Consider the following 24764-nt stretch of genomic DNA (forward strand, 5'->3'; position numbering starts at 1 on the left):
TATTTCCTCCAACACTTCAGTAAAATCTGACACACCTGACCAACCTTTAGCTGATGTTGGTGGGACAGCAGTGGAATGGGACAAAAAAAGAGAAATGTGGCCTGCTTTGTATCCATTTCCTCACCCAAGGCCCACGCAGAGGCAGTACTGCATACTGAGAGGAGCAGCAGGCAGCAGGAGTTTGGGTATCCTGCATGAAGGAAGACCTGGACCTCAATGAAGTTAGAAACAACATGGGGGCACATGAGCCCCTGGGATGGAGCTTTCAGGTGTGAGCCGAAAATGCATATGAAATAACCTTCTTTTCCTCATATATTCAGAGGAGGGTACTTTTATTAGGCAGAGATGATGTAGCATGTAGAAGGAAGGCTGGAGGAAGACGCACCTAATTTATACCACGCACCTAAGTTATACCACTGTTACCCCTAAGCAGGACAAGGAAGTGATGAACAAGTTGGGCTCTTAAGTCAGATAGATATATGTCTGTATCCCATTTCTACCACTAAATAGCTGTGTGAACTGAGGCAAGTATCTGCTCTTGGTTTTCCATCAATGGAAGGGAAATAATATTAATATCTTCATTGCAGTGTGGTGAGAAATAAACAACATATGCATAAAAGTTTTTAGTATAATACATATCACAGTCAAATGTTTAATATTATCTAATATTACAATTGGTTTTTTTACTTTAGTCTTTTATTTTTATGTTTATATACTGAATGTTAATCACTTTAATAATCAGAAAATAATTTAGTATATCACTCTGAGTAAAGCTATATCCCTGGTGTGGAAAGAAAACAAAAACACAGGCCATTAAGGGGATATTCTGAAATTTAAAAGTAAAAGACTGTTACTTTCAGCTGAAGTTTTTGGTATTGAAGAACTCTCTGGTCGAGTTGCAAATTACTTTCAAAATACACTTCTTTAATTTTTAATTATTCACTAATCACTGACCCTGTGAAAACTTGAGACATATATAAGAAGTCATCTTTAGAGACGTTGTAGTTGAAACATGTAAATATATGTTAAGCAAACAAATAACATAGATAAATCTAGGAAACATGAGGACAGCCAAGACTGGGTAAACAAGAGACAGACAAGAAGCTTTCAACAACTGGAGAATAAAAGGAAGCACAATATGTTGGAAGCAAAGAGGAAAGAATTTCAAGGGAGAAAAGATAATCAGTGCCAAATGCTACAGAGAGAACAAGGAGAACTGACAGGATTATTAAATTAAATGTGACGGAATGCCAAATTGAAAGAATTTTAAAAAATAACCGGTAAGTTCTATAAATATCAGCATTAGGCTATTTTCCAAGAACTTTGAAGAAGAGGAAATAGATAGTAAAAAAGTAAACCAAAGGAGGATAAGTAAGGGAAAGGATATTTTTGGCACACAGGAAAGCTGATCGGTTTGGAGGCGGAAGGAAATTTGCAGATTGGCACTAAGGTTTTAAGGACTTCCAAGTGTTTTCAATACCTGAAGGAATGTACAACCACTGAACTCTAAAGAGCTGCCTCAACATCCCAAAGTAATAAATCTTAGAAACAATCTAAATAGAAAAAGGAGCAAACATATGTTTCTCACCCTCTGTTCAGTGTGAGCCTATCTGCATGGGGCTGTGCATAACAGCTCCCAATTCACAAACCAAAGCCATCAATATCATTTATCTGGATTTATGATCGCTGACAAGGCTGCACAGACTCATAGGTTCTTTCAGTTTCCTTCCTAACCTCCCCATTCTGAAAAAGAAAGTGCATTCTCCTAACAATCATAGAACTTTCTCCTCATCAAACTAGAACCAGAAGAAAACTAATGGTACAATTTGTTTTTCCCCTTTGAATTTTGTAAAATCTGCAAAATATGTAGTTTTTGTAAAGGGATGAGAGAATCTCTCATCCTGCCTCCTCCCTGACACCAGCCCTAATAGGGATATATTAAGTTTTTTAGAGAAATATCTTTAGGGTCACCATAATCATCTTACATGTTTATACCACTTTAATATCTATCTTAGAAGATGAAAATTTAAGAGAGATTGAGTGACTTGCCCAAGGAAATTAGCCACTGAATTAGAAAAACTCTCCTCATCGAACATATGTTTTCTAATTACTGGCCAAGGGTTTTTTTCAAATTATCCAGATTGTCTCTTAGTTTTTGAAAAGACTAAATTCTTAGTACGAAACAACAAATTGTGGGACGTTTTACTGGAGAACTGAATCTTCCTATCATCTCTGAATATATTTCTAGTAGGCATCTTATTTTCACTGTCATGTAAGAATGTTTCTATTTTAATTAATAGAACAGATTCTATTCACAGATTAATTCTATTCTAAAAGATAAATAGAACAATTATGAAGGATTTTATATGATGAACCATTTTTTATTTTTGAGGAATTTTTCTATTTGTCTAAATAGAAATGAGTTCGTCAAAATGGATGTGCCTTTCCTTTCCCTATAGCAAAGCATACACTGCATAACTTTGGCTCTATATCCAATGTCCTGAGTTGAGAAAGAGGCCACTTTTAGTCCTGGAATACCTCTTTCTCTGGATCCCTATCAGGGCTTTAGCTCAAACTGTAAAAGTGCCTACCCAGCCTAGACATTGGTGTTTGAATAAGAGAAGTTGAACTAGGCTTGGATGAAAAAACATTTTTAATGCTCTTTTAAATTTCAATTTTACAAATAATAGAGTCAAATTTTGTATTTTTTAACATTTAAAGTTTTTTTAAAGAAACTTAATTCTCAAGATAAAGGCTTTATGAAATTAGCTTTTTAAAATTTAGTATCTTTATTAGAGTATAACTGCTTTGCAACGATGTGTTAGTTTCTGCTGTACAACAAAGTGAATCAGCTATATGTATAATTATATCCCCATATCCCTCCCCTCTTGAGCCTCCCTCCCACCCTCTCAGTCATCGCAAAGCATTGAGCTGATATCCCTGTGCTATGCAGCAGCTTCCCACTAGCCAGCCATTTTACATTTGGTAGTGTATATATGTCAACGCTACTCTCTCACGTCGTCCCAGCTTCCCCTCCCCCACCCCGTGCCCTCAAGTCCATTCTCTACATCCACGTCTTTATTTTGCCCTGCCACTAGGTTCATTAGTACCGTTTTTTTAGATTCCATATATGTGCGTTAGCATCTGGTATTTGTTTTTCTCTTTCTGACTTTCCTCACTCTGTATGACAGACTCTAGGTCCATCCACCTCATTACAAATAACTCAATTTCGTTTCTTTCTATGTCTGAGTAATATTCCATTGTATATATGTGCCACATCTTCTTTATCCATTCATCTAGAAACCCTTGGACAAAATATGATTCACATGTTGCACTGTAGTTCTACTGTTTATTTTTAATCTTTTCCATAGACTTTAAAAATTATATTTTATGTCTGCCCTAAATCAATGATTCTCTTAAATATGGCAAAAAGCTATAACTTATACTTTTTATTCAGAGTGTTCTTTTGACACATGTCTAAACCAGCAAGGAAATCTGATCTCCGTGTCTCACTGATTCAAATGTTCATGGATCTCCCCAACTGCCAATATTCCACCCACATATCTTTAGTATAATTATCAAAACAGTCTTTTGAATTCCAAAGAAGACATCATATAAGTGGTTATACTACTATTTTTAGTCTTCTTTTTAAAAACGTCACTGATTATAACTATAATTTACCAATTAGAAATAAATTATTCAAAAAAGGGTTTACGATTATTATTCATAAATAAATCTAGGCTAATACAATACCCATTTAAAAAAAACAGCAGAATAAAAAAATCCACCTAATAAATATTCCAATGTGATTCAAATGACACATATTTGAAAGGTAGGAGCCCACATGCAAAAGTAGTAAAGGAGAATAACATTGCTTAATGGTTTGATGGATGTGTGGAATATCTACTTGAATGTTCAAGTGGCAGTATTTTGCAAATGGAATGCATTAGTACTTAACCACTAATATCATCTGAATAAATCCAAGTTTATAACAGTAATACAAACCTGGATACTTTGCATATATATAATCCAAGTGATTCTTTGCAGATAAGATGACATGATATACCTTTCTTCCTGAAACATGCTGCTGGCTAAATAAAGCAAGAAAGTATGCTGTATCACGGGTTTTTGCTAAATTGAAACACATGTAATAACTGTGTACCTTCTAACAAAAAAAGGCATCAAGGAAAGTTTCAGTTTAGTATCGATACTTTTAAATTTTGTTTGAATAAGTCAGAGTAGAAATAAATTATTTTCTTTCTGGGCTTCCCTGGTGGCGCAGTGGTTGAGTCCGCCTGCCGATGCAGGGGACACAGGTTCGTGCCCCCGTCCGGGGAGATCCCACATGCCGCGGAGCGGCTGGGCCCATGAGCCATGGCCGCTGAGCCTGCGCATCTGCAACCTGTGCTCCGCAACAGGAGAGGCCACAACAGTGAGAGGCCCGCGTACCGCAAAAAAAAAATTATTTTCTTTCTTCCTTTAGTCCACTTATATTAAAATTGGGGGTACTTAGTGTTCTGTTGTCAGTAGACATATTAAAATGTTACTATACCCAAAAGCCATTGCTTTCACATTAACAAGTAACACATATACTCTTTTATAAGCCAAATGTTTAACAATTCTTGCTTGAGTTTTGCTCTCAACCATGACAGGGTAGTTAATACTGGAATATCTCTCCCATGAAGAGAATTACTAAACTAGAAAAAAATGTATGCAATAACTGTTTTCAAGCACTGAACAACAAGCAGCATAGGACTGTCATACTTGAGAGAAGAAAAACACAAAGAAGTGATCCTCATGATTATCCCAGGGGGCATTTTCCTTCCAAGGAGCAAGAAAGTAGAGTCTGAGCTGATCAGAAGTCTCAATGAGATGAGGAGTCCAAGAAAGGAGTTCTAGTTTCGCTGAATGACTAGATTTGCCCAGGACAGTTTGAGAAGACAGAAGTGAGATGCCCCGGAAGACGACATATATGCATTGATTGAAGATATCAATCAATGAAGAGAAAAAATAGATATGTTTGTGCATACACACTTACATACCTACACACAGACATATAACTCTGTCCACCGAGTGGCATAAAAGCAATGGCACTAGTAACAACAAACATGCGTAATTCAGAGATCTTGATTTATTTCCCCATAGGGCCTAGAAGCAATGAACACTAGAGGCAGTTAGCACTCCTAATGTTCACACCTTGGTTTAAATAGCATTACCTACTAAAAGGAAACAGGTCTCTTTTGGCAAAATAGCTGATTTCAAGGCTAGGATAGGGAAAGCAGAAGATGAGCCTGGAACATATCTTGAGCCTAAAAGTGGTAGAAGCTTATCAAAAGGACACAGTAAGCAGCTTGAAGGCTTTCCCATTGCCCAAACATGGAATAATTTGAGCATCAAAATAGATAATTATAGACTGTCATCCACAGAAGAAGATTCAATGATACTCTGAATGTGTGTGTGTATATATATATATATATATATATATATATACACACACACACATGAACAAAGAAAGAAAGAATAGAGAAGAGAAATTTCTTGCTTAGAGTAGAATGCCAACTAATAAATATAGATGAAATTATAGAGTTAGAAAAATTATTAATGGATACTATATATGGTGGATAAAATTTGATGAGTAACACGATATTTACAGTCTCCAAATACTCACAAATTAAATTAAAAAGACTTTAACCACATGATCAAAGTTAACATCACTAATATTAGAACAAACTGACACCATGCGCCTCCTGATATGATTCACTGAGGAGGGCAGAATATCACTTTTGTGGAATTCTCATCAAAAATTCATAATCTGAATCTAATCATACAGAAATTCAGACAAACCCAAACTGAGGGAAATTCTGGTCAGTATGCTTCAAAATATACATCAAGAAAGACAAAGAAAGCCTAGGGAACAAGTCCATTAAAGAATATTTAAGAGGCGTGACAAACAAATGCAATGCTTTATCTTGGATTAGATTCTGGACAAGGGGATTAAGGAAATTGACATGACAAAAGTTTAATATGTAATGTGGATTAAATACAAATATCAATATAAAATTTTTTCTTTGAAATTTATACAGTGGCTATGTAAGAGAATATCCTTTTTCTTAGGAAATACATACTGAAGTATTTAGTGGTAAAGGAGCACTATATCTCCAATTTACTTGTCAGTGATTTAGGAAAAATATATAACTATATTAATAGCTGCATATGTGTGTATGTGATACATGTGTGTTAATTTGTGTATATATATAGAGAGAGAATGATAAGGCAAATCGAAATGGAGCAAAATATAAACAAATATTGAATCTGAGTAAGAGTGTTTAGAATTGGACTGTTCCTGCAATTTCAAACTAGGTTTCAAATTACTTAAAAAAAATTAGAAAGAAAAATTCTTACTTTGTGACAGAACTGTGCCTATGAAAAAATTTATATGTGATATAAAAAATTTGTGGAAACCAGAAAAGGCATTTTAATAGATAGCTGAAGGAATTTCTGAACATTGAGACATAGTACAGTAGCATACTACTTAATGAAAAATGCCCAGGAAAATAGACTCATAAAAAGACAATACAAAATCCACAGGAATAAATTTAAAATTTAAATTACAGTCTATGTAATAGAGAATTAAATAAATATACAAGTAATAATTTTTACTATTTAGGCTTTGATGAATGAAGTATTTATTTTAAAACTGAAATTTCTGAACAAGATAAACCACTTTCCTCAACTGAATTGTGTTAGCATCAGTTAGGATTTAATACTTCTGTTATTTTTTTCACATCCATTATGAAAATAGATATTGATCAATGAAATAATTATTTATTCCAGAAAGAAATTAACTTTTATCTAAATGGGCAGTATATGGGTACATCACTAAGCAATGTATGATTTAGACTGAACAATAAAATTATATTTTGCCTCCATTATAAACAGAAGTCCAATTGTATTAGGCTTTCAATTGCCTTTACACATCATTACCCAGCTGGCTAAGCCACTAGCCCATTGCATGGGATTTTGCCATATAACTCCTACAGACAAAATTTTTGCTTTCTGCAGTGAAGCTACAGGGTTCATAGACTTTGGAAATGGAAATGTCTCATTAGGTCATCTCGCCCATTATTTTGAAAGATTATTACTCATTATATGGTCTCTATTCCCAAGTGGTTTACCCAGTCAGATTTTTAACAGTTCTACCATTACAACCTTCTTTCTGACTTCTGAAGAGCATGTTATAATGCCCCATGGATTTCTTTAGAGCGTACATGTAGGTTTTCCACAAAGAACTTATAGGATAAAGTACCAAATTTTCTTGTATCTCCATAAAAACTGAATCTCTCCACTGATTTCTTCAACATATTTTTTTCTTTCTACTGAGTCTCACAAAGTTTTGCTTCAAACTTAGACCAGAGCAAAAAAGGTATAATACCACTGGTAAGATTTTTTTTTAATGCTTATGATTTGACTGGTCAAAGAGTATATACCATACAGATAAAATGGTTGTAAATGCTTCAGCCATTAAGGGAAGTCCCATTAATTAACATTCAAAAATTAACATAACAATACTCTTCCCTAGAGTAAAATTCCACAGCAAAATCCATTTAAATTTATTATGTAATATGCCCAGATAAATAAGACACAAAACAAAGCTTAACTTTTTGCAAATCATTTATATCAAAACTAATGGGACCAATATTTATTTATTTTCGTTATATTTTAGCATTATTTATGAACTGGCACTGTGGAAACGCTCTTGCATTGTTCTTATTTAGGTCTTGCCTCTAGTGACTGGTTCTACAAAAGGTTTTGAGATAAGGGAGTATGGTCACCACCAAAGCATTCTAACATTGCTATGAAGGTCAGAATATCCTATTCCTAGATCAATTAGTAATTGAGTTTCTGTATTTCTATATCATTTTCATATTAATGCAATATAAATTGAATATTGTGATTGTGTCTAAAAAATATTTGTGCTTTTTGTGAGAAAGTAAAATTAATCTAATTATTTGGTTTTTATCACCATGAAATATTTATTTTGAAGTGTTTTAAATAATGTATTAATAAAATGATTGAATTAATTTATATTTATTTAAAAACATTTTAATTTAATCCACAAAGAATATCTCAATAAATTCCAAACATCAAAAATATACAAAACATATGGGCTTCCCTGGTGGCACAGTGGTTGAGAGTCCGCCTGCTGATTCAGGGGACACGGGTTCGTGCCCCGGTCCGGGAAGATCCCACATGCCATGGAGCAGCTGGGCCCGTGAGCCATGGCTGCTGAGTCTATGCATCCGGAGCCTGTGCTCTGCAATGGGAGGGGCCACAACGGTGAGGGGCCCGCGTACCGTAAAAAAAAAAAAAAAACCCCAGTCATATATGTAAGAACAAAAATCTCTTCCTAATTGACTCTTGGATAAGAAAAAAAATTAAACACAGTTATGAATCTCTGATCAAAATTTATAAAAATCTATATTTTTAATTGATAAATTTATAATCATGTTTAACCAGAAGAAGAACTCTCTGTTAATAAGAAGCTGTAGGAAATATCTAAAAGTAGAAAGCAAATAGGAAGCTCCACAGCAATCTTCAGTTTCGGACTCAAGAATTCTACCACAGAATATTAGGCCAAAATCAAGAATTATCAACATTTTTAGGAAAGCCAAGACACTGAAATAGAACCAGCAGATACAACATGCAGAACTTACACCTAAGGAAAGAGACTTAAAAGAGTAATCAGAGCAGTAATGTAAAATAAGTGCATTTCATATGTGCACAAAGATAAAGAATGGAGCATATTCATGATGAAGCATAGTAATAAAGCAGGAAAAGTTATGAAAAGCATCAATTACAAAGGTGTAAATAATATATATAATTGTTGAATTTAAAAATTTCCTCAGATATTTAAATGGCAGAATGGACACAAAAAGTTAGTGTCTTTGAAGTTCAACCTGAAAAATAATTCCTAGATATCACATTAATACCATAAATGCTGAGAAATGAGAAAAATATCAAGAAGTTTCAATATCTACCTAAGATTTTCAAAAAAGGAGGTATGTAATTTTGGCAATCTTGAGAAATTCACTGACCTTCCATCAAACAAACCGGAAGTGGCCTCCAAGGGAGGGAACCATGGGAATAAATACTCTTCTCCTTCCTTCTTTCTTCAGTTCTTACTCTCCAAAATCAGTATGAAGAGAGAAGACTATGGGAGTCCTACTAATGGAGCCACATAAGTCAGCTTCTTGGGTCAGAGAGCACTGTGGAGGGGGAAGAGAAGTATATCAGGAGGGACAGATTTCCATACAATGACTTTTGTCCAGTTCTAATTAGGTTGTCTCTTTCTTGCTGATTTTCAAGATATAAATTTTTTTGTCTCTTTCCAGTGTGCAGCTGACACTTTAACTCTCTCTGTAGTTTCTTTTCATCCACAGAATGACTTGATTTTTATAGAATTATACTTAGAGTATTTCTTCATTGTTTTTTCACTAAGTTATTTTAATTCAATATTCTTGTAATCCTCGCAGAAAACATCTGTTGTAACTACCACTGTTTCTCTCGTTCTACAGATTAAAAAACCAGCCTTAGAGATGACAAGTAACACATCTGGGGATTTCCATTCAGACATTTTGGACCCAAAACCCACACTCTTACCCGCATCTTATGCTATATGACCCTTGTTGAATATTTTTCTGTACACATCTGTACAATTGTATATGTCTCTAAGTTAAACTCCTAAATTTGGACTTACAGGATCAGACTGTATATATTTGAAATTTTGATGGAACTCTCCTTACCAATCTTTCTATCCCCTTGCCATTTTTGAGTACTATCACTTAAAAGGAAAATTATGCCAATCTTATAAGTTTAAATGGTATTATGATATGGTCTTAATTTGCATATATTTAGTTATGAGTTAGTCTTAGTAGTCTTAGTATATCAACATTTGTGGTCATTAGTTATTTAAAAAAATATATCTTTCTCCTTTTTCTATATGGTTTTTTGGTAATGATTTGAAAATTAAGAATGCTTTCCCCTTGTCATTACCTATTCCCTCCATTGCCATTTTGTTTTTGTCTTCATGTTGTTTATGGTTTTTGACAAATAAAAGATAAAATTTCTACGTAACTTATTATTTTTTCTTTATAATTTTCTTTTATGGAGTTTGGGACATACATGTTATTGTTGCTATTTTATTATATTTTAACTGATTATTATTTATTATTAAGTAAAGGTTTTTGAATAATAACTATGTGTCCGTTTCCTTAATTGAATTATTTTATCATTTCTTATAGGTTGTTCAGTTTATTCTCCTGGAGTAGCAAGTACAAATCTTATCATTCAGAAATAATTAGAATTTTTCTTATTCCCATTAATTTTTTTTGATGAAATAATTGCATGGCATAGCAACTTTGGAATAATGTTAAATGACAGTGGAAGTAACAGCCATCTTTTTTGATCCTTATTGTAATGAGAATTCCCCTAATGTTTTACCATTATGAACAATGTTGCCTTTTAATTCAAGACACATTTCAATATTTAGTTCAAATCCATTAGTTCCTTTTCATTAAGAATTTTTAACAAAAATAGATGTTATTGTTTCTCAAGTGCTTCACTAACATTTCACTGAATATATTTATAAAACTTGTACTATATAATCAGTTTGACTGCTCTTGTTAAATATAACATTATATTACCATCAATTTCCAGTTATGAGATAACTTTAGCATTGGTTAAATATTGTATTATATGGATGGACCAAAATTTATTTTAAAACCCTCTGGTTGTTAGACATCTGGATAGTTTCCAATTATTTCCTATTATAAATCAATATTACAGAACCATTCTACCTTTCTAGATTCCACTTTTGCATATGCTATCCTCTCTTTTCTGACTATATTTCCTCATCTTCCTGCTTAAAAATCACCTACTCACTTTGAACACCCAGCTTAACTGTCAATTTTGAATATATACACACTGTCTTTGTAAATGTAATTATTCTCTTTCAGTCTTCTCATAGTAATTTGTTCATGAGTCTCTGCTATGACATTTATTGATTTATGGTTTCATTCATTCCTCTGAATGTCCACCCCTGTGAGACCACAGGATCAATTACATTGGCAATTTTCTCTTATTCATTGATCTTTTCCTAATACCTAGCTCAGCATCTAACACAAAATAGGTCATCAAAAAACATTTGTGCAATTATTAAATGAACAGATGAAATATTGAACAAATAAATGATTGAATAAAGAAACATATGAATAGAAAGACAATGCAGGACCATGTTGATAAAGCTTATGTAGGCCCTGAAAAGATGTTTGGCATTTAGTTGTAGATAATTAGGAGCCAATGAAGTGTTAAGCAGGTTAGTACCATGATTATAATGAGTTTATCTTTACCATCACTTTTGTAACTCATTATCCACTTCTCATAAATATCTTTTAATGTAATTTACATATTCATAGGACATGGACCACCATATACATGGTAGTATGTATATAGTATATGTTGTACATATGTGTAGCAACACAAAATTAGGTTAAGTCCAAATTCTATCATAGAGGTGACTTGTTACAATGGAAGGATTTAATAATTCAGTATGATTTTTTGATAATAATAATAATAGAAATGGCAACAGGAATTACCATGTAAGGGATGCCTTCTCTAAAGAGACAATGAAATACCAGGTTGTTATAAAATATTCATATAAAAACCTATTAAATATAGTTTTAATCCCAATAACAGAGATAAAAATACTGATTTAGAAAGAACAAGTAGGCTACACAGGGCTTCAAAATTTAAAATCAGTGGAACTAGAATTCAAACCCAAATATATCCAATTCTAAAGTCAATTTGTCATCTCTTATGACACAAACACAGTACAAACCTGTTTTACATCTCTTACTACAATAACATGTTTTCTCTTAGAAGTAAACTAGTTATATTCCATTCAACAAACGATTTCAAGATCTTTCATAAAAATAATTTCTGAGAACACAATGTAACTTTTCTGAGGTTGCAAATGAAATAAATTCATTAAAAGAGTTAAGATAGTTATCTTGCTTAAATGTCAAATCACCTCCTAATTACTGTTAACCTATTAATTCTTTCATTTTGAATAAAAAAAGTAATGCAGTTCTCAATTATTGTAATAAACTTGTCCAGAAGAGAGCTTTAAGTAAGGGCAGTTCCTGGAGTAATTTCTTCTCTCCTAGTTTGGTCCTGCCTTCAAGGTGGACACAATTCTGGTCACATGAGAGAGATGGAAATTGTTCCCTAACGCCCTAGTCATGGATCTAACCAAGTGAAGGTCTTAAGCACACCAGGCACTTTACATCAAGTAATTTTCTTGAAAATTTTGGAGTATTACCTTCTTAAGATAATTTAATTATGTGGCATTTCTATAACAAAGATAATTTTACAAAGCTATTTTAGAAAGAGACTATTGCAGTTGGGAATTCATAAATAACTTACAATGTTTATTTGACTACAAATAAAACCAGAGAACTAAAGATATAAAATGCATGGTTGCTAAGAAAAGCTTTATAAAGAGGGTGTACTGATTGTATATTTATTATAATTTTTCAAATAGTATAGTGTCTTTTTGAATAAAACTGCAGAAAATAAGGTTTTATGCCAAAGCTCACTGTAGTTAGCTTTTCTGTATACATTACTACGCCACAGAATTACTGATGAGTTCTTTATGTATTCCGTTTACAAAACATATTTATTTTAAGAGCTTATAGTCAAGCTATCCATCAAATCATTAATGTTATACTGTTCCCTTGTGAATACTCGAAATATACTTCTTCCAATCCTTGTGTAAGTTTTTAAATAAAGTCTATACTAAACTCTTATATTATTGAATGCACTAACAAATAGCAGCAGCCTGGCGAGTCTGTAGATATTTTATGTGAGAATTTGCCAAACATTTCCTATAGAAATTCTTCTCTTGAATGTGATGGGGGCTTTGGGAAAATTATTTTAGAATCAAAGTTGGTTCCCTATTTTCTGAAGTGAATGTGTTTTTAATTCCCTAGGGCAGAATAGCCTTTTGTGAGTTTTGAATAATGCCTTTCTAAGGCAGTGCTTATAATTATGCTCAAGCATCAGTGGAAAAGAAGAAAATAAAATCAGACAATGAGAATAGAATGTCAGAGCATTAAGCTGTCAACATATTTATGTTCCCAAGATTATTCACATTAGGACATTATATTTAAAAACCAAGGTAAATTTCAGTGAGAGCTGTTAAGTCTTTAAATTTCTGCCAAAGCCTCTAAGAAATGAAATGGAAAATGTATTGTTTCGGCTTAGAATCAGTTTGTAAAATGAAAACTTTCAGTGCTTTCAAGTTTAGACCTACACGAGAACAAATCGTCCCCCTGAAATTCCATCCTCTTTCCCATTTCTGACCCTAATGTCATATGCTTTTCCCTATTATTGTAATTCTAATCAAATTCAGCAAACTGATCCTGGAAAACACATTTATAGAGCAAAAACTCTCACTCAGGACAAGTTAACAGATGAAGACAAAATGGATTATGTTATTATTTGTTAATGTATTTTCTTAATCATCATTTAGTAATGACACTGAACATTCTACTCCTTAAAAAAGAAGCACTATCCAGTATGCACTGAATACTAAAATGGATACATATTTTCTACATGAAATGGGAGAAAACAATATTGCCCAATCTTATTGTTTGAATTATCTTTTCTATGAGTTGGTTAATTCATCAATGTTCAAGATATTCCTTAAAAGACAAGATTAGTAAAATCATATTTTGCAAAGTAAATCATATTATCTACCTAAGACAATAATATTTGAGAAAAATCTTCCTAAAGGCATGAGAGAGTAGAGAATTCACTGTAGGACAACTGAGGACAACAGAGAGATTCCTATTTCTAATTCTACCACTTTCCAGCATAATTTTGTGCAAGTACATTAACACCCATATGCTACTGCTTTACCTAATGTAAAGTGAAGGAGCTTATACTAATCAGAGATGGCAAATAGGTTTTTATTTATGGGCCAATTCTTAATTAATAGAAGTGGCTACATGAAGTATATGTTGAAAATTAATTAGAGGTAATACGACCTTAAAAGCTCAGAGGGTAAGAATGTGATGTATTAGAATCATCTGCCTAATCATGGGATGGGTCAGTGGTGACATCTATGCCTGAAAATAATCATTCGTAGGCTACAGGACAGCCAAATCTCTTCTAGATATTCCTATAACCGTAGTAGCTCTGTAGATGTGCTTCAGGGACTACAATAGAGAAAGAAATAAGATCAAGATATTAAGGCTCCCATTGACTACACACATGCACACACACACACACACACACACACACACACTTCAATCAGTACACCTCTTTTAATTTTCTTTCAGGTTATTTTATATGTTGTGCTTTTATGTGAAATTCTCAGCTCAAAGCTGTTTCACTGCACAAATACACTACCAATTTAAATCATTGTATCAGGGTAAAGATGAATTTATTTTTATGAAAATGTAGCAGGTTTCTTATAAATAGATGTTATGGAAAACAATTCTATGTGACTGAAAAGATTTAAGCTCTCCCAGCTCCCACAGCCTGAGGTAATTAAAGAGAGATTCTAAAGGGAAAGAGGTCAGTTCATCTTTCACCCCATGAATGGGCTCTGAAATCCAACCACTGCTCTTTCCATAATCCTCTTAAAATTAGAGATTATCTTTCCACTGACAACACTGGAGAATCTAGATTTTATTTTATGATACATTTTGGCAGATTATTTAATATGTGTTTCTAGGAGTGAAATTAGTGAGTGATCCTCAAGAAAAAGATGAATCTTTCAGATAAGAGCTGAGCCTGTAGGGTTGAGCCATTTGCTGCAGAGGGATTTCCTTCAAATCTTGAAAATGTGAAGTTGTTTAAAAGAATCAAAAGTTTCTCTTACACAAGAATGTCAACAAATAGTTGGAGTGGGCTATCATGTATTCACCCTCATTTTGTCATAAGAAATAAATCCTGAAAGGAACTAAACAAATTATATTGATAAAAGTTATAAAAGATAACTATTGAAACCTAAAACAAGAGATCCTAATCTACTTGCTGGGGGAATAAAGAAATTCTCCTTGAGAAAAAAGAACTTAAATATGAAGAGTTTACCAGGTAAAGAGATAGGGAAGAATATACTTAGATGAAGAAGCCATATATTGAAAGTGGTGGAGCTTCTACCTAAGATGAAATGGAAGTACAGGAGCAAACAGAGAAGGGGAGAAGATTACAGGAAATGAGACTGGCGACTCAGAGGTATTATAAAGAGAACTTTGGAATGATGTTATGGGATTTCAACTAAAGCAACAGATAAATTTTAAGCAAGCAAATGATTTGACCAGATTTGAGATTTCATTTGAAACAATGTTATCAATACAAAATATATACATATATAATTAAGAGATTTTAAAAAGAAAAGAAAATGCCCTTTTTTGTTTTCTGTAGTACTATGAGAAGTAATATAGATTTAGCCATATTTTCATCTTCAAGGTGCTAAAAAGTAAGGGAGTTGTGAAAAAAAATAGGTTATTGTTATTCTCAGAGTGGCCTGGCAATTTTCCAGTTGGATTTCAATTTTTAATATTTTTCCACAAAGAGATATGATATCTGTCATGATGAGAAAGAAAAATTACATTGACACTGCCTAAAATAATTGCTGCATTGTAATAAAAATGAAACCAGTGAGTGTGCATGCTTATAATAATATCATACACAATTATGGATTAACTGAAATTCTTGTAATTGTATTATATGAATGCCTGAGTTGAAAATTCTTTCTAAAAAATACACATGGGGAAATATTTAGCAACTGTATTTCTAAAACCACTGACACCAACTGGAAGTAATAGCACAATATTTGACTATATTTATGTGCGATACTAAATCACAATAGGGCAAAGCTAGAAAAAAAAGTTGATTCAAAACTACTTCAGTTTCAAAGTCATTACCAGAAGTATAGCATCTAAATAGGTAATATTCCACTACACTCCTCATCTTGAGACCATGTCTGGCAACCACTTTTGTCCCATTGTGGCAACTACTTTTAAGAGATATAGTGATATAACTGATGTATTGTCTTTAGCAACTTGAGTAACAGATGTGATGAGGACTTTCTTTTGTGCTAAGCCAAATATAAATGGGGATGCTTATCATGTCTACAGTGCTCAGTCCTGCATGTGTTCCCTCATAAAAAGGGACGAAAACACCTTGTTTATCTTACAAATACCCCTGTTCTCTGCTAGACAGTCTGAAAGTAGTTTCCTAAGATATGGGGAACATCCCTCTATATTATTCCAAACTATAAGGTTGGCTTATTGGTGTATATGACACAATACGCCTGGTCTCCCAATATTACAGATACTTTATTGAAATATTCTTTCACTTGACACAATAGTCATTGCCTAACTGTTGTCATAATGTGTGTCCATGGGACCAGGCTGTCTGGGTATGGAAAGGAATCACAGTATCACCTCAAAAAAACTTCTTCTCTGAGCCATTTCTTCATAAGACACCTTGAGCTGATTCTTTATCGTCAGGCTCACCAGACTAGATTCTCCCCTAATTAATGAAGGGCCTTCCCTGGCTTTGTGGGGCTTCAAATATTATTTAGTGTCAGTTTTCCATAGTTGGGGCCACCACAGTCCATAAAGGTATTATAATAGCATTGAACTGCAAAGTAAAATGTTCTCAATAGCAGTCCTCCAAAAAGAGCCCTTAGATCTCTGCAAATTTGCATCTCACTATCTCAAACCTTTCCATTTCTTGTGCCTTCCAAGATTTAACTCAATATAGCTACAAAGCTGGAACTGCAGCCTCTATACCTCATCCCAGAACAGTTGGTATTCATTCACTTTTTATATGCATAGTCAAAATGAACCATATAAGTGGATGAATGGTTATTCAAGGGAACTTGATGTTTTCACATCTAGAAATAGAAATGGCTGCCAACTTCCCTCATAAAAATACAAATAATAATACCAACAACAATAGCAAGGGAAGGACAGGGGCCACTATTTTACTCATCTTTTAAATTCTAAAATTTAGTTTACCTGAAGGTTCACACTAGGTATTCAACAAATATTTGGTGATAACTAATAAGACAATGTTAGATAATGTAGTTCAAGTACAATATGCACACTACTGCCTATTCTTTCAATTTTTAGCCAGGATTAAAAAAAAGAACACATAAAATTTTATTAATTATATGTTATCAATTTGAGGATTGAAAGGTTTGTTATAAATATATTTATAACTGGAGTATTATAGACAGACAAGATCTGAGATCCTTTTAAAGTAGTGATTTCTAAATGACAGTGAAACATACAAAAATGGAGAAGGAGTGAAAGATCAGTCCTAGAGATACATATCAGGGTATCATCTGCATGTAGGTGATAAAAAGCTGTCACTCACTTGGCACTGCAGACCAAGAGCCTAGAACAAGGTTTGCCTCCTTCTTATCCAATTATATTACCCTAGGAATTTATACTAATAAAATAATTCAAAGAAATAAAAAGCTGTTTACTGCTGGATATTAATATAAATAAATAGATAAATAAATAAGAAAGAGACAACACCAAATGCTGGCAACGATGTGGAGCAATAGCAGCTCTCATTCATTGCTGGTAGGCACACAAAATGGTACAGCCACTCTGGAAGACAGTTTGGCAGTTTCTAACAAAATTAAATATACTCTTACCATACAATTCAGTGATTGTGCTCCTTGGCAATTACACAAATGAGTTGAAAACTTATGTCCACACAAAAACTTTTGCATGGATATTTATTAGCACCTTTATTAATAATTGCCCAAACTTGGGGGGAACCAAATTGTCCTTCAGTAGATGAATGGATAAACAGCGATGCATCCATACAATGGAATATTATTCAATGCTAAAAAGAAATTAGCTATCAAGTCATGAAAAGACATGAAGGAACTTTAAATACATATTACTATGTATCCATAGTAATACATATTACTAAGTTAAAGAAGCCAATCTGAAAAGGCTACATACCATATGAGTCCAACTATGACATTCTGGAAAAGGCAAAACTATGGAGAGAGTATAAAGATCAGTGGTTGCCAAGAGTTGAGGGGAATGAATGGTGGACATAGAGGATTTTTGAGACAGTGATACTGTTTTTTATGATATATGTCATTATAATGGTAGATACATGTCATATATTTGTCAAAACCCATAAAATGTTGAACACCAATAATGAATCCTAATGTAAACTGTAAACTATGGACTTTGGGTGGTAATGCTATGTCAGTGGAGGTTCATCAATTGTAACAAATGTGCTACTCTGATGCAAGATGTTGATAGTTGGGAAGGCTGGGGGTGGGGGGAGGTATCAGAGGGGATACAGAAACTGTACTTTGAATTCATATTTACTGTGAACCTAAAACCACTCTAAAAAATAAAGCCTATTTTAAGAAAATAAGAAACATACCAAGCATCTGATGCATCCCAAGCATCAGGGTAATTATTGTACATCAACCTAACATAAATAGATTATGAGCTATGTAGCAACATAGGAAATGTTTTACAGCACAGTAAGGGAAAGATTTAAATCCCAAGGTTTATATTTCCTATTATTACAACTATGAAAACAATATATAAAAATATAAATCCTTAAAGGGAACATGGAGTATTTGAGTAGTTTAAGTGAAATTGGAAATGTGGGTCATTTTTGTTGCTTTAAATTCTTGCAATTATTGTACTATGTTATTTAGAATAAATGCATGTCCAAAGGAGGACCATGTTATTGTAGGATTCATTCAGCTGATATTTCGCAGTGAGAAATATTATCAATGTTCACTGTGGATCAATAATATCAACTGTATTTTGGGACTCAGAATTATAGTTCAACAAATATTAAAAGAACATTAATTAAATACCACAAATTCTATTAGGCCCTACAGATATAACTGCGAGCAAAAGCTGACATGGCTTCTACTTTCAGGGACCTTGCATAATTAAGTGAGGAAGGGTAAAAAAAATTACAGGTTAGATGATAAAAATTTACCACTGTATATATTCTACTATAAAGAAGTATGCAATAAGAACCTGCTGTATAAAGAAAAAAAAAAAGAAGTATGCAAACCTTACCTTAAGAATAAACAATAGGTGTCTTTAATCTAGTTAGGAAGGTAAAGAAAGAATCTCCAAGAAGGAGATATGAACTGAGTTCAGAAGGATAAATCAACCTTAATTAGTTAGAAAGGGATGAAAAAGCACTCCAAACAGAGGAAATAAAACATGCAAAAGTGTTTGGGGATGAAAATAACAGGGTAAATGGGTGAGACTTCGACAAACTTGGTGTGACTACAGAGAGAAGTGAGGTATGAGAGACAGGTAGGGCCTAGTCAATGCAAGGGCTTCAGGGACATGTTGAAGATTGTTATCCTAAGAGCCATGGAAAGTCTTTGAGGGATTTTAAGAAAAAAAAGGGGTGGCAACTTTATATCTAAATTAGGAAATCATTGTTTAGTGAAAGGTGAAGTAGGTTGATTTAGGAGGTATTTCCGAGTCCTACAAAAAAGACTGGAATATTTTAGACCAAGGTGGTAGAGACAGACAAAAGGAACAGATCTGAGACATAAACAAAATTCATCTAGTGAATTGAACATGGACAGATAAATGAAGGAGGCTAATAGGTCACAGTTAAGTTTTTTTAGCATGTCCTGGAGGGATGTTCCAATGTTATTTCCAAATTACCACCACCTTCATATTCTACCACTACCTTTCTGCAACATATGCTCTTTTCACATGGGACCATTTACCATTCCCTAAACATGGTGCACTCTAACATATCTGCTTTCTCCTGTTCTTAAACTGCTTTAAATATATATATGTATATATTACTCAAGATTTACTAGCTTAAATTTTACCTCTTCTGTGAGGTTTTTTCTTTCATTTTATTTATATAGATTTAGTTGTTCTCAGGAATGTCATTGAAAGTTTTTCCATGCCTTACCACATGTTATGGACTGAATTGTGTCCCGTCAAAATTTATATGTTGAAGCCCTAACTCCCCAGTGTCTTAGAATGTGACTATATTTGCCAATAGGGACTTTATAGAGGTAATTAAGGTTAAATGAGGTAGTCAGGATGGGGCCCTAATTCAAGAGGCCTGGTGTCCTTCTAAGACACAAAAGGGATGCACATGCACAGAGGAAAATCCATGTGAAGACAAAGGAAGAAGACAGCCGTTGTAAGTCAAAAAGAGAGACCTCAGGAGAAACCAAACTTGCTGACGGGACTTCTAGTGTCTAGAACTGTGAGAAAATTAATTTCTGTTGGTTAAGCCACCTAGTCTGTGGTATTTTGTTATGGAAGCCTGAGAAAACCAATATATCACATTAAATTAAGTTAATGTGTATTTCTTTTTAAGTAGATCATGAATCATAAAATGGTCTTTCTATTTTCTACTTTGAATTTCTAGTATCTGGTACACTGCCTATATATACTAAGTCTGTGGTAAAATTCAGATGAATAAATTAATAAACTCCTAAAGTTCTAACTGTATATATTCCCCTCGGATATTGTCTTTATCCTCTACTCATCTATCTCCAAGAGTTTAACTAAATTTCTCTCTAGACTTTTTATCTAATTGGAGTTTGAGTAAAATATTTCCACTTGTTTTCTGTTCAGTTCCAATTAACTATCACTTCATGTCAATCTGAACTTACCCATAACTATTGGTATCTTTGCCTCCACAAACTAGCATCTTCTTTTAATTCCTGTTTCCTCACACTAACATTTGAAATCTTAGATTCATTTCACACATCTTTCCACTACATCCCACTGATGGTGGTATTTCCAAAAAATGCCCCTCCAAATTGTATAATTCTCTCACGTCAGCGCTTACACATAAGTGGACCACTTGTATCTAAGCTTTGTTCTTTCTGTTTCTCCTCTTTTAAGATCTTTTTAAGATATCAATTTTTATTTATCACTTACATATTCAGATGTATAAAATATCATGATCCCTTAATAAATACCTATCAATAGGCCTTAAAGAAAAGAGAACTAAAATTTGCAAAGAGTAATAACAAGTTAAGCTCACAGAGGTAGGAATATGAATTAAGAACAGGAAGGAACATATATTAGATATATGAAAAAAATGACAAAATATGGTACTGCCAAAGTAACTGTCACATTTAAGAATCATTACTACAAATCAGCAAGATGCAGACTCTGCATGCAGTCAGTTTCGGTTACCTGGGAATTGGCTACCTTATTGGGGATTATCTCCTATGCCCTCTTCCCAATACCAATCTGTTTCTGGTCTGTTCACCACTTTATTTTTCATACAATAACAGGACATTATAACTGCATTAAGCAAAAAGTGCACATCTCACAAAATGTTGAGATTTGTTGTTGCTATTGGGCAAAAAAGATGTTTGAGGGATTATCTCCGAGTTCCATTTATTAGTGGAACATTTGATTTGGTAATAAATTAATAGTAAAGTTTATACCAAGATAGATAATTCACAAATGTCATAAAATGGTATTCTTACTGAACCTGAAGATAAATATGAATTTTATGGAAAACTATTTCACTTCATTTTCTTCTCCTTGTCAATGAACTGACAACCGACCAACAGCCTAAGCCATCTGTTAAGTTTTAGTTTCCCACTTATCTTAGCCTTGGAATTGGTCAGCTGATTTTTCTCCAAGTCCAACTTCAGAAAAGGGTAAGAGATTTCTGATGAGACAATTGTTAGCATAAAAGAAAAAAAATGAGTGTTACTCTAAATGATTTCCAATATTTATTTTAAGTTTCAGAACCAAAGTTCCATATTCTAATGACCTTAGAAAGGACATGTAGGGACTTCCCTGGTGACGCAGTGGTTAAGAATCCGCCTGCCAATGCAAGGGACACGGGTTCAAGCCCTGGTCCGGTAAAATCCCACATGCCACAGAGCCCACGTGCCTAGAGCCTGTGCTCTGCAACAAGAGAAGCCACTGCAATGAGAAGCCTGTGCACCGCAACAAAGTGTAGCTCCCACTTGCCACAACTAGAGAAAGCCCCTGTGTAGCAATGAAGACCCAACACAACCAAACATAAATAAATAATAATTAAAAAATCATATTAAAAAAAAAGAAAGAAAGAAAGGCAATGGACAACTGACTTTCAATATTCCTGGAGTGACACAGGCTTTTATTTTTAACCGTTATTCATTTTCTACCTTCTATATACATGTTTAGTGGCCTGGATTTCTTTTTTTTTTTTTATTTGATGTCAAAATCTATGTAAAGGAGAGTGGTTTGTTTTTTTTTTTAACCAATTTAAATGCCAGTTATAAAAGTGCTGTACTTTGAAACATCTAGTCTTGAATTCAAATATATTCTTTTACTTCTTAAAGTCTACAACAACAAATCAAAAATAGGCTATCTGAGCTCACCTGTTGTTATTGCAGTGGCTTCCTCTCCAGTTATTATTCTTCTAGCTCTGATGTTTTAAAATTAAAGCAACTAATCCCACATCGTATTTCCTATTTTGTTAAAGTTTATGTGAAATCTCTTCAATGTCTGTGCATGGGGGGATTGAAGAGATGAAGGAGGGGTGCAACCTATTATGACTTGTTTCAGTTTTACTTTTTTATTACTATATTTTTATTTTTCCTGAACACATCTTTCTAGAAAAAGAAAATAATTAGTGGTCTATACTCCCATTGGATGCAAAGATTTCACTGACAAGTGACTGTCTAAAATGTTCACTTGAACAGCATGCAACAACACCCGTATAGGGACTGTACATTGAAGATGAACTACCAGACAGGTTAGGCAAGCAGTCTAAGCTATTTTTAGTTATAAAGATATTGTAGAAATAATTTTTCAGAGATTCCTTTAACCCTTAGAAATATTTCAGTGATCATTTCTAGTGTTACATGAAGAATTATTCTTTACCCTCCAATTAGAGCATTAAAATTTTCAGTAAACAGTTCCAAATGTCAGAATATTTTGTTTGCTTAGCCCATTAGTCTGCAAATTTGAAATCATTTTGTTAACTCCATTTTATCAGCCACATTTACTTCCTTATTCATATCTGCTGCATGTCAGCACATACATTGAGCACCTAAGCTTAAGTAGACCTTGTCAATGCTGAAACAAAGAATATATAAATTAGCTTTAACAGTATACCCCCAACATACTGTTTTAAGTGACTACAGATTCCATTTTTTATCAGCTACTCTATAGCCTGAATTACTAAACCTTTTACAGTATAGACAGCATGAGGTCAGGTTTCACAGAGATTTTTTTGAATAACATGGACATCATGACACATTTATTAATAACTGCATCCTGAAATAAGCAAAGTCAGTTTTGTAATATGTTCTCTGTAGTGCGAACAAGTAAAAAGATTTTTAAAAAACCATGTAGTACACACAGCAGGCTCACTGCAATAAGAATGGATTCATATGTGCACAAAATTTAGACAAGTATGAAAAACATCTCTCACTTTGTAATTTCTGCTTTTCTTTCTATTCTTTCAACTTCCTCAGTAAAGACTGAAAAATATTTTTTGCAAGATCTGACAACCCCCACATTTTTTGTTCTCTTTTCTCTGACAGTGAGAATTTTCACATAAAAGAAAAGCATTTCTAATAAGTAATGTGCTGTTAAGGACAGGACATATTGTTCAATGATTAAAGAATTTAAGTATTTTAAAATCAAAATAACATATTTAGTCATAAAATTAATATATTTAGACATGGTTATTTCCAAGTGAAATGAAAAGTGATAGGTACTCTCTTCTATGGGTTTAAAGGAAGTTTATAAAAATCCAACCAGCATAACAAATACATTTTTTATTAATCTTTTACAGTCTGCTCTGGCCCACAATAACTCATGTCCTTTCCAAGTGCAAAATACATTCAACCCCCCCCAAGTTTCCCAAAAGTCTCATCCCATTATAGCAACAGGTCAAAGTCCAAAATCTCATCATCCCATGAGTTCAAAGTCCAAAATCTAAATCAGACCCAGGTACAGATGAGACTTCTCTATTTAATCCATTAAGGACAGCTGCTAAGGAACAATTCCACTCCATCTGTTGACATGTGAAACTAAAGAGACAAGCTATCTGACACTCCCAAAATGTAGTCTGGACAGACAAAGAGCAATAGTTACAGAAATTCTAGTTCAAAAATGGGAGAAGTGAATGTAAAAAGGACATAATAGTTCTGAACTCCAGCTGGGAAAATGTTGGATTTTTCTGGATTAAGTTTCAAAGTCTGGGAAATTTTTCTAATGGTTCTCAGCTCTATCTTTTGCTCTCTTGTTGCTGCCCTTCGAGTCATCCTTCCTTTTTCATGAAAGACAGCACATGTTTGTAGGTCTAAAATGTAAACTGCACATTGTTTTAAATGATGAAGAACTTGTCTTCTTGAATCAAATATTTTCTCAATCTCCTACATATCTGCATAATATTCCATTGTATGGAGGTAGCATTTTTTAATTTAACTAGTCCCTAGCAATGGTTATTTTGATTGCAGACAACTTTTCTTAATTATAGACAGTGTTGTAATTAGCATCCTTGTGTGTGTGTGTGTGTGTATCTGTGAAACATATGTGTATGTATAGATATAGCTATGTGATTATACAAATATTTGTAGTGAGACAAGCTAAGACCTGGGACCTGGGACACTTTGCTATGGTGCTTATGAGACAGGCTGGGACCTAGGACCCTTTGCTGCAGTGCTGCAGTGC

This window comes from Tursiops truncatus, chromosome 2 (genome assembly GCF_011762595.2).
Source record: "Tursiops truncatus isolate mTurTru1 chromosome 2, mTurTru1.mat.Y, whole genome shotgun sequence".
Taxonomy (NCBI): Eukaryota; Metazoa; Chordata; class Mammalia; order Artiodactyla; family Delphinidae; genus Tursiops; species Tursiops truncatus.